The 14,065-nt window shown below is 36.1% G+C and overlaps 1 non-coding gene across 1 annotated transcript; it reads left to right on the top strand.

Annotated features, from left to right (window-relative positions):
- Window positions 1-10,060: 10,060 nt before the first annotated feature.
- LOC145071667 (small nucleolar RNA R71) lies at window positions 10,061-10,164 on the top strand. Its single transcript, XR_013690674.1, has one exon. It is a non-coding gene; the product is annotated as a small nucleolar RNA R71 (small nucleolar RNA).
- Window positions 10,165-14,065: the final 3,901 nt, after the last annotated feature.

Raw genomic sequence — 14,065 nt, 5'->3', positions numbered from 1 at the left:
TTGTTGGAATTAATTCCTTATTTTCATTAGCCACTACCGTCATACCTCCTTTCTTCAGAACAACTTGGACCAGACTCACCCATGGGCTATCAGTGATCGAATAAATGATTCCGGCATCTAGTAATTGCACCACTTCCTTTTTCACAACTTCTTACATGTTCGGGTTGAGTCTTCTTTGGCGTTGTACTACAACTTTTGATCCATCTTCTAAGTTGATTTTGTGGGAACAATAGGTCGGACTAATTCCCTTTATGTCGATTATCTTCCATGCCATAGCACCTTGCCTCTACTTTAGTACACCCACAAGGCTCTCCTTCTCATGTTTGGCCCAATCAGCAGCTATAATTACAGGTTTTTGTTGGCCATCTTCAAGAAATGCGTACTCCGAGTGATCTGGTAGTGCCTTGAGCTCAGTTTTTGTGTTTTGACTGTTGAACATGTCGAGTCCAGTAAGGGGACTCGTCAAGTCCGGTGTAATATTCGCAACTGTCCGGGGTTCTTCGCATGGACTCGGCGAGTCGGTCGAGGCTACTCGGCGAGTCGAGCTTTCTGCACTGCCGATCAGATCGGTATAATCAGCTTCCTCGAGCAGTCTTTTTAATTCCAGCAGATCCCCTTCAACATCAAACTCTTCTTCAAATGAGACAGTGGACTTGCTTGGTTTTTCTTCATTCCAATCTTCCAACATGTCAATCGAAAATGTTGTGTCATCGCTTCTCCTTGCATGCTTCATGGCTTGATCAACTCCGAAAGTGACTGATTCGTCTCCTACCCGAAGGGTAAGTTTAGAATCTCAATTGTCGACGATAGCACTTTTTGTATTAAGAAAAGGTCTTCCTAATATGATCGGGACTTGGGGATCCGCTTCCATGTCTAAAACTATAAAGTCCACGGGGAACACGAACTTATCCACTTTCACCAAAACATCTTCACAAATTCCCTTAGGAAATGTAACCGTCTTGTTTGCTAGGTGTATTGCCATATAAATGGGCCTTGGCTCGGGAAGATCTAACTTTTTGAAAACGAGTAAGGCATGAGATTTACACTTGCCCCTGAATCAGCTAATGCATAAATGGTAGCTAAGTTTCCAAATTGGCAAGGCAATGTTAAACTTCCCGGATCTCCTTTCTTCTTAGGAAGTTTGTTCAACATAGCAACTGAACAGTTCTCATTTCGGACCACCTTCTTCACTTCTTCCATATTCCTTCTATTAGTTAGAAGCTCCTTGAGAAATTTGGCATATTTTGGCATTTGAGCAACCACTTCTATGAATGGTATATTAATTTGAAGAGCCTTTATGTGTTCTAGAAACTTCTGGTAGTCTTCTTCATTCTTTTCTTGTCTAGCTCGGGTTGGATATGGAAATGGAGGCTGATATGGCTTAACAGGAGGCTTAATTTTCTGATCAGGTGTCGGACTTGTCAAGTCCATATCGTGGACTCGGCGAGTAGAGTCTGGGTACAGTTGGGTCTGATTGTGGTTCTTCCCTTCTGCCTCCTTCTCTTGTACCAGCTTCGGATCTTCGTTCTGAATAGGGGCCAGAGGGGTTATAATCTTCCCACTCCTAGTTGTGACAATGTTTATATGTGCGCCTTTCGGGTTACTTTTGGTATTGCTCGGAAGTCCACCCGGTCTTCACTCATTCACTTGTTGTGCAAGTTGCCCCAACTGTTTTTCTATGTTAAGAATAGATGCTTGCTGATTCCTAAGCAAAGCTTGTTGATCTTTCTGTTGGATTAGTGTCTAAGTCCATAATTATTTTGGTATGTACTTGACCCGATGGTGCATGGCCCTTTTGGGTTGCCTTCACCAAAGCAACTTGATACATGAATTATGGAGAGAAAGGACTAATTATGGTTTATTAATATATTATGAGAATAATATATTAAAGGAGAAATCATATTGTTTAATTAATATTAGTCAAGAATTAATCAGAATTAAGTTTGTGACTAAAAGAGATTAATTAAATTTGAGGGACTGGAATTGTAATTATAAGATAATTGCAATTGGGCTATGGATTACCTTATAATATAAGGTTGGATGAATTCTATGGGGAAACCCATTAGAAATCGTCCAAGGCTTATTAAAGAAGGGTCTATGGGTTGCTTAGGGCCTAAGCATCCAAATTAGGGTTTCCTAGTTGAAAACCCTAATAGCCTACATGTATATATAGTACCCTTAAGCCTCAAAAACGTGGAGAACGAATTGGTTAGGGTTTCCACACGTTTTGGGCAGCTTCTTCTCTACTCTTCTTCATCCTCTTGCTCTTGGTGTTTGTGAGCCATTAGAGGAGTGACATTTGTGACTCTAAGCTTTCTAAAGTCATTACAAGGAGGATTTGTGATTGTTATTGCTACATAACAATCAAGGTAAGATCTAAACCTATTTCGTATGTTAATATGATTACTTGTATGCTAGAACTAGGGTTTAAATTCTTGGATGAATTGTATGTACAATAGAGAAACCTAGATCCAAGCATTAGGGTTTGCATGAGCACATAGGATGTTCTTATGGCTAAAACCCATCAGTGGTATCAGAGCCTTGATTGGTTTCTATTGTATTGATGCCTTGTATGTTTGTTCAAGTTGCAAAATGGTTTTTTTGCCTCCTGCCTGATGTACTCGGCGAGTCCCATTATGGACTCGGCGAGTAGGCCCCTACTCGGCGAGTCCATAGGGGTACTCGACGAGTTCGAGCGTCAGAAAGAGGGGATTTCGGGATTTCTTGCTGTTTTACTCATGGATACATGCCTTATCTGTTTTAGATCATTAAAATCCGATTTTATGCATATTTTTTAGTATATCCTTGATTAAACAAAAGATAATTACCAATTGATTAGATAATAACTTCCTTATATGATTAAAGTTGATTATTTGTATTAATTGGGTAACTTATTTTGCAAGAAATTAAAATTAGGTTAAATATAGATAATGATAAAATAAATTGTTTAATTTATATTATTTGTTATTTGATCCTTGTGTTATGAAAAGTTTCAATTTCCCCTTTTAAGTTTTATAGTTTAAATTTGAACTCAAAAGTTTTGTTTTGAAATTTAAATAGTTAAAACCCTAATGTTTTGAAAAATGTTTCAAAACTTGCCCTCAAGTTTTGGAATTTAAAAGTTGATTAAAAGTTTAATTTAGGAATGTTAAATTCTAAAACCCTAGTATAGTTTTGAAAAGTTCAAATCACACCCTTATGGTTTTATTAATTAATTAAAGTGTATAATTAAAAGAGATTTAGTAAATCCATAAAGTTTTGGTGTACAATTTAATTAAATTAAAAGTATAATTATTAAATTAGACCACCTAGTGTTTTAAAAGTGTAAAATATACCCTATACTATATATAACATTAGAAGTCTAACATTATATATATGTATGAGTAAAAGTCAGTCTTACCGTTAGTAGGCCTCATTCACGAAGCTGGTCTATAAGGGGTGTTTAAGGAAATTGCCTATAAAATGGCGATTGAATGGGTATCCACTCTTACCCACCGCACTCTTGACTAGTGGAGGGTCGTTAGCCGAACGGGTAGGATAGGACAGAAACCTTCCATTATAAGTATAATGAAGTATAAAAGTAATTAAATGCTTTCATAAAATTCCCAATCTTAGTTACTTTAGGCAAAAGTGAATTGATGCAATTCCATGAAATTACACTTTGTGCCCTTGCGATGACGTTAGTGGAGCGTGTACGGTTAACCGGCACACTAAATGGTTCTAAGCAAAGGTAGCAAAGGGTGACTCAATGTTTGTCATAGTTCGGTGGAGCGTATGTGGTTTACCGGCACATCGAATAGGTGATCGTAACATGTGAGGATACCATGTAGATTTGCATGGTTATTCACACCCGCTTTGTGATCCTCAGCATCCCAGTCACAAACTAGAGAGGCATATCGAGATTTAAACATGCCATTGAAATGTTCAATGAATCTCAAAGGATCTAAGAGTTTTCATAAATTTAAAACTTAAATTTCTTTTTCGTTTTTTCATGGTGGAAATTAGTGAATCGTCATTCACTTGCCTTCAAATGTTCTGCAATTTGGGTTACGACATCCCTTTCCTAAGTTGTAGAATATTGTGTTGGGTCCTAGCCCTAGTATATCATTTGGTTGATTTACTAAGGACTCAATCGATCAACTAACTTGAATTTGTTTTCTCCCGTTTTGTAGATGTCAAAGTTCAACAACTATGGTCTTCCCAAATCCCGAGGAACAAGCATTCCACATGAAGATGATATTCCACGATTCAATCGAGGAACAAGAAATCATGTTTCACTTCCTCCTCCTCCTCCCGTTGTTCTCCCTAACCCACAAGATCGAACAATTGAAAGGTTCAATGTCACTAAAGCCTTATTGGAAATGAAACATGAAGATGGTAAACCCGTGTGTGCCCACATTCTAGGAATGAAATCACGCATCAATAGATTGATAATGTTGGGTGCGTCATTCCCGGATAAGTTGGCTGTGAACTGGGTTCTGCAGTCACTTCCCGAATCATATAATGAGTTCAAAAGAAAGTATTATATGATGGATCATGACGAAAACCTCATTGACCTAACTTACATGCTCAATTCTGCTGAATCAGAAATGATTTGGCAAAGCAATGGAGCATATTTGTTGGGAAAGTCAACCAACCATGCTTCCGAGGATGTTCTAGGAGAACTGACCTGCGTTTGCTGCCAAGGGAAAGGGCGTTGGATACAAGTATGCCCTAAGAGCCTGAAGAATCCAGAAGATGGGAGAGTCAAAGAGTATGGCTGTGCTTCAGGTAAAATCCATTATCTAACTCCATTAAGTTCCCATTCATTGATTCTTAATACATAATGTGATAAGATTACATTTGAATGTTTTGTAGGATCAGTGAAAAGAGAGGAAGCTTGATGGAAAATCAACATGAGTCTAATCATGAAGAAATGGATCTCGATCGCATGAATTCGAAGATTAGATTTTGAGCTTAGAAAGTTATGATAGAATTGTTGGGAATATTTGATTACATAGTTCTTCAATTGATTTTGCATTGTAAGGACAAAATGTTTTCCGCTGCTTTATGAATAAAATAAATTTTGATTTGACTCATTTATTTATTTATTTCCTTGCAATGAAATCATTATGAAAAAATTGATGTTTGCATATTTCTACAACGAATGGATGTGATTCTTAATTTTGATAATAGTGGAAATGTCAAGAAATTACCAAATATGGAGAATTTCTCATCGCCCAAGTTTCAATTGGAAAGAAACTTGGAATCATGCAACTTGGTTGCACGACGAATGAGAAATTTCATATTTGGAAATTAGACTAATTCATTGACAAGTGTCAAGTAAAGGACTAGGAGATCGAGTACACAAAGTTGTGTGTTGATCAAATCCACCACAAGAGTAACAAAGATATTCGTCATGATTTGCTAAAGGTTTAGTAAATATGATTATACTTACAAGATTAAGTGTAATTCTGAATTGATTGAAAAGGTTTAAATTAATAGCAGAACGAATAAGAAGAATCAAGTAGGCAAAAAGATAAAAGTTTCTCTATTCTAAGAAGAAGGGAGAGTACCTTTTATGCTTTATGATAGGTCTTAATGATTAAGAACCATATCTCAATTGATACTCTAAGTGAGTCTTAGTACATTTGTATGTCTAAGAAGAGGAATCGAGAATTGTGGAAATGGTTAAATCAAGAAGTCAATCATACTTCGTTCCAAAACAAGTCTTAAAGTTAAGATTGTGACATTGAGTGACAAGTCTTAAGAATGTTTATAACATTCATCAAGTGTAGAATTTGGAAAAGGATTTTCTTATTTTCGTACATTTGAAATTGGAAAGTTGTGATGTCTTGGATAAGACAAAGACCAATTAGGACCAATTTTATATGGTGTTTTGTCTTGATAAAAGCTACACTAACTCTTGAATATTTGTTTGTCAAGAAATGTTTATTGACAAGAAAATCTTATATGTTAAGGAGTCAGTGGGAGTCTTAATGGTCTTGAAAGGTTTCAAGAACAAATCAAGAATAAACCTTATCGATTTTCACTAGCACACGACTTGAGGTTTACAACCTATCGTGTTGACATTATCTTGTTTTTGTGTCGTTCCAATTGAGTTAATTATGCATGTGAGCCCTATGAGTTCTCATTTGAATGCATAAAAGGCAAGGACCTTGATCATTGAAAAGTACATTGATAGGAAAGGGTGAGCTGCTTAACTACTTGGAAGACATGGTGGGCAGCTATGTTACCATAAGGCAAGAAATCAAGATTAAGAAAGTTCGGTCCATATGAGTTCGAATTTTCCGTAAACTTTGTTTTTGACAAATTCACATGGATAGGAACACATACACCATTAAAAATCTATGTGTCATAAGATTCCCTCCTTCATGAAAATGACTGTGAGGAAATACTTTCACTAAAAGAGATTTTAAGAAGATAGTGATTGTGATAATTGGATTCTCGAATTCGATTATGGTTACGGTATCCCTTTCCATGATTCGAATTGTGAGATTTGGCAATTAGTCTTAATTGTTTAGACACACATATGAGCTATCTAAAGGGAAGGTGTATAAGTTCAAGAAACCTTGATAAAAGATTATCAAAGCATTATTAGAAATATGAACTTAAAGAAATTCAATAAGCATTGTTTTTCTGAAAGTTAAGATGTTTCTGAATACATGTCAAAGCTAGTGGGAGCATAAGTTTTATGTTTATAATAATCATCATGATAGTGGGTGCATAAATGTTATGATTGTATGATTATTAAGGCTAGTATTGCAAGTTAGAAATATTAATTATAGAAAACAAGAGTCATAGTTTGCAAAGTTGTAAGGGTTGAAAAGTTGTTTTGCTATAATTAAGGGAGAGGATATTATGCTTCATTTCAAATATAAAGGCTTAGGTTGTGGAATGTTAATAATTTTAGTCAAGGATACATAGTGTGTTCTTAGATTTCGATTATGATTACGGCATTCCTCTTCATAGTTCGAATTGTAAGAACGTAGCACATAAAATATTATGGCAGAAGATTGATAAAGTATCAACTCTTTATGTAAGACATTATGCATCGTGTCCCATACGCTTCGGGTATAGGATAGATTGCAAATGCTATAATATTTGACCATTCTAAAATTTTCCAAATGTCTAGCGCATTTAGAGGGAAAATGACAAGAATCGGTTTTGACTGAGATAATTAAACAACTATCAAAGGACAATCCAAAGTTCGCCGAGGATTGGTCGCTTGTGAGTAGTTGGAAGTATGATATTGGATGGAGCATATCGACATTATTATGAATAGATAAGATTCTATTAAGAATGAATTGTCATATGGAAAATATGGAAATGTTTCCATATTGAGAGTTAGATATTGAGAATCTATGTCTAGATTAGAAACTTTTATGCAAAAGGATGTTCAAAGGAATGTACTTTGAGTGAGAGACATCACATCTATGGAATTGTCTTGTAACAATTTCCGATAGAGAGCTTTGTAATTCATTGGCAATAGTCATTGTGACCTTAGTGAAGTGACATTACAAAAGGATCATTGCATAAAATGTTAGAATCTAACATATTCTATAAGTGGCAAGAATTTGATATTCTTTCACTTGTGAAAAGAATTGGGAGTTGTGAAATGAGTATGATTGGTAATGTGTTCATTTGATCTATTTCATAAAGTAAGAACCATAGGTAAACATTGTGTGCATGCTAAGAGCATGGGACAAGTATAGTTATAATTCAAGTAAGAAGTTGATTACCCGAAACAACAAATAATGAGTAATCGATATGGTGATAAATAAAAGGTGTTTTATTTATACTCAAAGGTTGAGGCCATATGGGATTAGTATTATTCTTGTGTTTCACTTTGCATGTTTTGACTTCCTAAATAATTTTATTGGTTAAGAACAGTCAAATTATTCGAACGGGCCATAGTCGTTCATATGTTGGAAGTAGGTATGAATGAAGACTGTCGTGAATTGGTGTGTGGATTGTCTAAAGAGCATTAGACATAAGAAAATGTTTGCTACAATGTTCATGAGTGCTTATGAATATGATTTGAGCATTGGATTAAACCCACGCTCACTTGGATCACTTCATGGATTTTATCATGAGTGATTGGTGAGACGATAATATCTTATATTCTTGAAACCGAGATGTGTGAGTTGTATCTTGCGAGTCGGTTGCACATTGATAATATGTAAACGCACCAGTAACTTGGTGTTATAAAACATATTGTTGTGTGTGATTTGGTGAGTGAGTGCAAGCGAGAATTGAGTCAAAGTTTATCCGTTCCTTTTATCCAAAGTAGGATAAAAGCGATATCTGTGGGCCCCTCGGTGATTTAGTGATGGCACCTAAGCGCTTGGCCAAGCTGGGACTAAATTGATGTGTTTAATTGTAGTCTGTTGTCAGTCATCATAAATCTGAATTCGGGAAACAGCACATAGACAGAGAGAATGATTTAGATCCATGTCTCAGTCTATACGATAATATCTAAAATGGAGGAATATATGATCCCTTATCTAAAGAACACGCGTATCTTATAAGATCAGAGTTGACAGCGGCTTTAGAAAGCTACGATTGCAGATCATGATATGAAGTCATACGCATAATAGTTATTAGACTTATCCAAGTGGGAGACTATTAGATTAGTGTCTAAGTCCATAATTATTTTGGTATGTACTTGACCCGATGGTGCATGGTCCTTTTGGGTTGCCTTCACCAAAGCAACTTGATAGGATGAATTATGGAGAGAAAGGATTAATTATGATTTATTAATATATTATGTGAATAATATATTAAAGGAGAAATCATATTGTTTAATTAATATTAGTCAAGAATTAATCAGAATTAAGTTTGTGACTAAAAGAGATTAATTAAACTTGAGGGACTGGAAATGTAATTATAAGATAATTGCAATTGGGCTATGGATTACCTTATAATATAAGGTTGGACGAATTATATGGGGAAACCCATTAGAAATCGTCCAAGGCTTATTAAAGAAGGGTCTATGGGTTGCTTAGGGCCTAAGCATCCAAATTAGGGATTCCTAGTTGAAAACCCTAATAGCCTACATGTATATATAGTATCCTTAAGCCTCAAAAACATGGAGAACGAATTGGTTAGGGTTTCCACACGTTTTGGGCAACTTCCTTCTCTACTTTTCTTCATCCTCTTGCTCTTGGTGTTTGTGAGCCATTAGAGGAGTGACATTTGTGACTCTAAGCTTTCTAAAGTCATTACAAGGAGGATTTGTGATTGTTATTGCTACATAAAAATCAAGGTAAGATCTAAACCTATTTCTTATGTTAATATGATTACTTGTATGCTAGAACTAGGGTTTAAAGTCTTGGATGAATTGCATGTACAATAGAGAAACCTAGATCCAAGCATTAGGGTTTGCATGAGCACATAGGATGTTCTTATGGCTAAAACCCATCACTTTCATCATAAGTTGGTGTTCTCTCAACATATTTTGTTGATCTTTAAGTGTAGCATCGGTATCATTGTGTCGTTTCTCGGATGCGGCTACAAATCTTGTAAGCATCTCATCCAAATCAGCTCTCTTTTCCATAACCGACTCCTCCTTTTGAAAGAAACCCCGTTCTTTTTGCTTGTATTTCTCCTCCTTTGCCTTTTTGTACTCGTCATACGGGAGGCATTCCTTCTTCGGTTTTTTCCGATTATCATCAAATCTGTCGCCACTTGAATAGAATACTTGAGCCTTCTTGTTTCCATTCTCATCCAAATCACAATCCTTAGTGAGGTGAGGTCCTCTACAATTCTCACATCCTACTCGAATAGCATGGATTGTTTGATCCATCTTAGTCATCCTCCTATCTAAACTATCTAGTTTAGCCATCATTGCTACCATGCTATCGTTAACAGTGTTCACTACCCCCTACTTACTTCATTTCGTTGGTTATGATATTCTCTAGAGTGTTTAAAGAACTCCTCAATTAATTCCTTGATCACCGGGGGTGCCTTCTTTGTGAGGGGTCCTTGCGAGTCAAGGAGCTGCCTAGTTGTTACATTGACCCCATCATAGAAAATGGAGACTTCTTGTTGGCTAATAAGATCATGATGTGGGCAATTTTTTAGTAGACTTTTGTATCTCTCCCATGCCTCATAAAGGGACTCTCCAGGTTGTTCAAAGTTGGCAATTGCTTTCTTCAACTTGGCTATTTTCGAAGGTGGGCAAAACTGGTCAATGAATTCCTCTTTCATCGTAGCCCATGTAGTGATGGATCCGGGAGGGAGTGACTTGAGCCAATCCTTTGCAGCACCTTTGAATGTAACTGGAAGCATACGAAGCAGCTGGGTTTCGCGAGGCACATTTGGAACATTAAAATAATCAGCTACATCATTGACTTCATCCAAGTGTTTATAGGCATCTTCATGGTCTTTTCCGTAGAAAGGGATCTCCTTGAGTTGAGCAAGTATGTGACCCTTGAGCTCAAAAGTGGCAGTCGTGGAAATTGTAGGTTGCACAAGTCCCGGGTGGTATCATCTCGTATCCTTTTCTTCTATTCACTCATGGGAACTTCATCGATGTTCGCCATGGTGTTGTCAAAGTCGCCTTCTAGATCGCTACCTTCTCCAAATTCGCTTTCTTCCCTTTCGGACTCGTTCACGATGTCTTCCTTGATTAGGTCTTCATTTGCCAAGGAAGAGGTTTTGGATGCTCCTGATTTGCTGCTCTTTTTCTTGTTAAAAAGGGATTTGAGATTCTTCAAATGTGAGTTCTTTGAAGAAGCGGATTCTCCAACGACTTTTCCCTTGTTCTTCTTTAGATCGGACTCCGGGTCTTCAAGTGGAGGTACCAAAGGCGTATTGGATCCTCGGGTCATGTAACAACTACAACCAAAGTAAGAAAAACGCGTACAAAAAACAAAAAGAAAATAAAAATAAAAAGTGTGAAACAGCGATGGACTCACCGAGTAGCTTCGACTGCACTCGGCGAGTTCAAGGTAGAAACTGAAAAAAGTTCTAATTAAATTTCAAAAACAGAAAACTATTAAAACTAATCCTAATAACTAAATTACCTAAAAATAACTTTGTGTAAGATAAATCTCACAAAAGGATCGATAAAACTACAAATTAGTGCTAATTTTTGAACCGTTCTCCGGCAACGGCGCCAAAAACTTGATGTGTGTAATCAACTAGTTTTAATCCTACTTTTAATTATAAAATTGTCACACAAAGGTAGTGGACCTATCAATTGTGGTGTAGCTAAATAAGTAGGTATCGAACTCAGGGAACGGAAAAGTAAAACTAAAAACTAGAATTAACTAAAAACAAGTAATGGAAAATAGGGGTTTCTCTAGTTTTGCAAGACTAAAAACTTAACTAAAACTTAACTACTCAACTAAAAGCTGAAAACACGTAAAAGCAAACTAAATTCAATGATCAAAAAGGGTTTCTGTTTAGGTTCAACTTGTTTACTCCTATGGTTAATTTTTATGATAATATAATAGATTAATTGTTATTGGTTAACGACTCTGGTGATTAGATTCATGTTCGCTATTACTAATCCTTAGAAAACATACTAATTCAAGCAATGGCCAGTTAATTAAACTAATAGATTTCCTAGGTTAATTATTTGGGTTAAATAAGACTTGTAGCTAGCTAATTAAATTTGGTGATTCAATTAACCTCTTGTTGATGGTGTATCACACAATCTCACACATTAATTTACCCATTCTCTAATTAATTGGTGGTTGTCGAGGCCAACACAAATAATAACCCTAAATATTACACACTAAAATAGTGTATAGTGGTAAAGGGATCGAATCCACGGAGATTGGTTCAATTTAGAACTCTATGAAAAATCTCTTTGTAAAAATACTTGAAAATGACAATAAAAATAAAATGGGGGGGGGGTGGTGTTTTGAAATACTTGAAACAACTAGAATTAACAATGATTTAAATAGACAAATGCAACAAAAATAAGAGTTTGATGTAAAATCAATGAGTGAGAGATGGTTGACTTAAAGTTTCCTCACTTTGACTTTTGATGAACATATCATTAGAATCCAATGGTGCAATACTTTGAATTAAATCCTTAATTTGGCTATAGTAATCCAAGGAGCTTGGGATTACCTAGACTTTTCTTAATTGTTGAAATGGCTAGAGAAGCTCATAACAATTTCCTTAGTCAAAGTCACTAATTCCAAATAGCATGTAATTAGTGAAAGTCAACTAGCATTAAGAACCAAAAAGTCACCAAATCCAAGAGGGGTCAAATGCTTTCACCACCATGTTGGAGGAAATGTTTTTATGATTGTGTGAAGCAAAAACAACACAAAAATCATTTGTTGCTTGCTAATTTGAGGATCCTTTACTTAATCAAGAAATTAGCCAACTAATCACCACAAACACATTTAAACTCATGAACTAAAACATACAAGTAGTGATAAGATGTTAAAACACAAAACATTCCCATAAAGATTTAAGAACATGTTCATGGATTCTTCAACGTTCAACAAAAGTTCAAAGGATTAACCAAAAGTCAACCAAGATTAGTTTAGCCAAGCATGGCTAAACCCAAAGAAACAAAGTTAGAGAAAATTGTACCAAACATTAAGCAAGAATCAAGAGGTAAAAATATGATGTTCTTCAAGTGTTCTTGGCCTTCAAAAATCTTCAAAACTCCAGAGAGAATCTCCAAAAATCGGATGTCCAAGAGTGTGCAAAAGATGGGCACCAACCTTCCTCAAATAGCTCAAAAGAAGGATTCCCGAAATTGCCCCTGCAGGGCCTTGCGCGACCCGCGTGCTGCTGCGCGGGTGGGTTGCGCGGGTGGTACCTGACATGGGCTCCTTTGAGATTTTGGGCCTCTAAAGCATATCCCACTAGCCCAGATCGAATCCAATCACCTCCTAGCCCATTTTCTTCAAGTTTTTCTTCATTTAAAGCCCAATTTGACCTCTCTAAATCCTCCAATGCTCGTGAACTCGTCCGATTAATAATTTTCATACGCTTGAATGTTCCCCCGCATCTTTCAAATTTAAAGCTCAATTCTTCCAAGCCTTCAAGCAATTGACAAGTCCACCCCATGAATCACCTTCATAGCCATCAAGCATGAAACCTCCAATTCCCTTCAAGCCCAATCGCCTCGCAAAAGTGCCGCCCCGCTAGTTTCCAAGAAAATCTGCAATAATGCTCAAGAAACTAGAAAGTACCCCGAAATGGTCATAAAAATAACAAAAGGGAAAATATGCATGAAAGTTAACTAAAATACGAATGAAATGTACTAAAATAAACTATAAAAATAAGTAAATAAAATGAAGCTATCATTAATCCTAGTTTCATGTTCATTATTCCTAGGCATATAGTATTGTGTTCACATAAATTATATGAGATAAGCAATTAAGAGATGTTCATGCAGCTTAATCACTTAGCAATTAACAGAAAATAGTTATGGTTAATGCATAAGGGTCTTTAACAAGCTTAATTTAACAAAATCACCAACTAACAATTAATCAAAAGAGTAAATTAAACCATAGGAGCAAATTGTTTTCCCCAAATAGAAACTAATGAAATTAGTTCATGATTTCAGTGTATGAAAGCTCAAAAACGAATTCAAATAAACCTAACATAGTTCTATTCAAAGGAAAAGTGGAAAATTAAACCTAAAGTGCCTTAATCTCTTAAGAATGAAGGATTAGGGTTCTTCAACGTTTTCCAGAGCTCCAAGGGATTCCTTGATCGCCAAGTGTTCCACCAAAAAAATTCCAGAGAGTCCTCAATTCGGGTTTGTGAAGTCTATTTATAATTTTCTCAAAACAAGGGGCTACTCGTCGAGTTGACAACTGACTTGTCGAGTCCCCCTTAAGGAATCCGTATACGGCAAGGACTCCACATGTCGCTTCACGAACGTTCGTGTCTACTCGTCAAGTAGACGACCCTACTCGCCGAGTAGCTTCAGAATTAAGACTTTTTCTTCTTTCTTTCATTCCCGAGCTTTCGTTCATATCTCCTGCTTCCTTTTGCTTCCGAGCTTCTTTTTTGACTGAAAATATAATTTGAATAATATTAAGTATCTTTTGTCCATAATATGAAATTAATTAGCCAATAA

This window comes from Lactuca serriola, chromosome 8, assembly GCF_051521515.1.
Source record: "Lactuca serriola cultivar US96UC23 chromosome 8, Lser_US96UC23_V15, whole genome shotgun sequence".
In the NCBI taxonomy this organism is placed as follows: domain Eukaryota; kingdom Viridiplantae; phylum Streptophyta; class Magnoliopsida; order Asterales; family Asteraceae; genus Lactuca; species Lactuca serriola.
Note: the sequence above shows the minus strand (reverse complement) of the source record. Positions and strands in the feature narration are given on the sequence as shown.